Here is a 3,247-nt window from a genome sequence, read left to right as displayed (position 1 = left end):
TCACACAAGCCAATTATAAATTCAGACTCATAAAAGAGGTCAACACAACAGAACTTAACAACAGTGATAAGCAACAAACAGCAACAACTGCACCAATCAAACAAACTCATTACAGATCTGAAAAACACTGACCAGGGTATATACAGTCATGGAAAAAATGATTCTACCACCCCTGTTTTCTTCAATTTCTTTTTCATTTTAATGCCTGGTGCAACTAAAGATATATTTGTTTGTACAGATATCATGCTAACAACAAAAATAGCTCGTAAGAGTTTAATTTAAGAGCTGATATCTACCCATTTTCCATGGTTTTCTTGATAATTACCAAAATCACTTTACTTCTTACATCAGTAGCTATGGCATTGTTCTGCCAAAAACAGTACTTGTAGGCATTCCATGTTTTCTTTTCTGTCTGTTTTAGTCACATGATAAACACAGGAGTTAATACTTGATGGCATAACCGTTGTTTCTGATGACTACAGCCATGCATCTTGGCTGCTCTCCACCAGCTTCCGACATCGTTCTGCTGTCACAGCAGCCCATTCCTGTTGCATAAATCCAAACAAATTTGCTTTGTTTTTGGGCTTGTGGTTCTCCGTTTAGTGTTTGATGATTTTCCACAGGTTTTCAATTGGCTGTAGATCTGGTGATTGAGTGGGCAGAGGCATGGTTTCAATGTTCTGGTTCTCCATCCAGGCTTTAACTGACCTCGCCATGTGGCCAGGGGCATTGTCTTGTTCGAAAATCCAGTCACTGGAGGCAGGAAAGAGTTTTCCAGCTGATGGAAGAAGTTTTCAAGAGTAGCCCTGTATATGACCTGGTTCATTTGCCCTTCACACAATTGCATTTGCCCTTGTCCACCCAAACTGAAACAAGCCCAGATGGTCACTGATCCACCCCCATGTTTTACTGTAGGGGCAAGACAGTCTGGTCTGTAGGCTTCTCCAGGCTTCCTCCTAACCAGTAAGTTGACTGGAGTGGGTAGCAACTGAACATTGGATTCATCACTGAAGAGAACCTCAGCCCAATCATCAACAGTCCAATCCTTGTGATCCCCAGCAAAGAATAATCGGGCTTTCCTCTGCCTTTCGTTGATGAGGGGCTTCTTCCATGCCCTGTGTGACTTCAGACCAGCTTCAAGAAGTCGGTTTCCAACTGTCCTTGCCAAACAAGTCTCATTTCACAGTACCCACTCCTTTTTAAGGTCCCTGGAGGTCTGATGACGATTCCTGACACAGGAACAGATGAGTACAGGGTCATTTTGTGGGGTAGAAAGACGTTTCCTGCCGCGACCAGCTAGCTGTTTGGTAGCATCATGTCGGGCTTGTTTTTTCTTGGTGTAATGAACGACTGTCTTGGAGAGCTTCAGTTTTTTCGCTACCTGTCTCTCACTCATGCCAATTTCCAGCAGTGGAAGTGTCCCCCCGCCCGCGCCGAATATTCGGATATTTGTCATTAATTGGGCTGCTATTCGGACCAGCCCTAGTTTGTCGCGTATTAATGACGTGTAGGTCGGATAAATGTGACCTGGTGTTTGAGACAGAAGTCGCATGGCAAAAGATCAGATATCTATCAGATTTAGGACCACATATCCAAGTAGCCTGGGTCGCATTTGAAAAAACTGGATCTGTGTTGCTCAGACTGTCATGAAAAGATCAGATACAGGCTGCATATGGGCAAAAAATCTGATTTGGGTGATTTAGCCTGCTGTCTGAACATAGCCAAAAAGAACTGTAAAAAAACAGAAAATAATCATCTCATCAACTTATTAGTACAATCAGATAGTGTGAATAATTCAGTAACATTTTACTAGCCCAATTCTTTAGTCGGAAGCCCAAGAACAAACCAGAGAAATCTTCAGTTCACAGATTTATTTAGGTCACAGGTAAAGTGAGGCAGCACTGGGCTCGAAGTGACAGAGCCCTCGTCAGAGTTCTATCAGAAGGAGCTCCGATATCTGGAAATGATTCATATTTATCTTCTTGGGCTGGACCTGCCCCACACAGATGTTGGACTTGTACGCAACCGAGGTTAACTGGCCAGTTCCTGTGACGTGAACAGGCTAACCACTGTTCACGTGGAAGGTCACTGAAATGTGAACAGAAACTGCTTTGATCGAATACAAAGTGTGTGTGTGTTGTCCAAAAGCCACGTATCTAAAGTAATGAATAGAATAGAGGAGTTTCCGCTGTCTTCCATTATGTGAACCAGTTCTAACCGGCCATGTTATCTTCAAGGACGTGCATTGTGCTCAGTAGAAAAGTGCAAAACAGGATCATAGGTTCAGTGGAGAGATACAGATTCAGAATACATGATAGCTCGAAACATAACTAATTATAACAATGTCAAACGAGAATCTTTACAAGTAATCAAGTAATCAAGTAACAAGTAATCTTTAAATGCAGGATTTAATATTTATTGCAAACTGTTAGCAGGGGAAAAGCAACAACTCTTTATTCATTACTCAATCATTATCAAAACATGATTAAAATGGATCAATTCAGATAAAGTTATAAAACTGAGCTTTTCTCAAGTAGAAGCCTAATAGGTAATTTAGGGAGAGAGAGAGTCAGACAGCTCGGCCTTTGCTGGCCAACTCTGCCCTGTTTAGATCTGAGCCTGGAGGATTCCTCTTCCGATGGTTGAGCAACCCAGTACAGAGTCCTGATCCCCGGACAGAACCCTCCTGAATCAGGGGGAGATGAGAAGTCCCGACTCCGATCAGATCCTTCAGATTCTCATGCCTTTTTATACTGAACACAACTCTCCCCCTCCACATATCTACTGTTGTTACACAGTTTTATCCTTCACACATGCACATGATTACACATTTCTAATAGATGCTTTGCCTTTTAACCCTTACTCATGATGAGTTTATCATTAGCTTAGCATCTCATCACTTGTTTAGTAACAATGAAGAGCATAGTTTGGAAATCACAGGATACATGCTGGTAAAAAGAGGAACCGCTAGCTGCTTTAACAATGAGTTCATACTGAGGACAGTGGCCTCATAAAACATGTTCAGACGTGACCTGTGCTGAGGACAATAGCCTTTCTTGCTCTCTTGACATTTTCACTTCTCCTCTCATGTGCATTTATGCATATGCTTTAATTCAGTGGTTACAAGAAATCACCTTTCATTTATTACAATGTTAAGTATTTTATATTACTTATGAAGGGCCCGTGTTCTTTGTTCGTGGTTGCTTCTGGGATGTCAGTCTTTGGCCTCACTTGACACTTGATACTT

The sequence above is a fragment of the Stegastes partitus genome, unplaced genomic scaffold (genome assembly GCF_000690725.1).
Source record: "Stegastes partitus isolate 25-593 unplaced genomic scaffold, Stegastes_partitus-1.0.2 Scaffold1431, whole genome shotgun sequence".
Classification (NCBI taxonomy): Eukaryota; Metazoa; Chordata; class Actinopteri; family Pomacentridae; genus Stegastes; species Stegastes partitus.
This window is presented reverse-complemented; position numbering follows the sequence as displayed.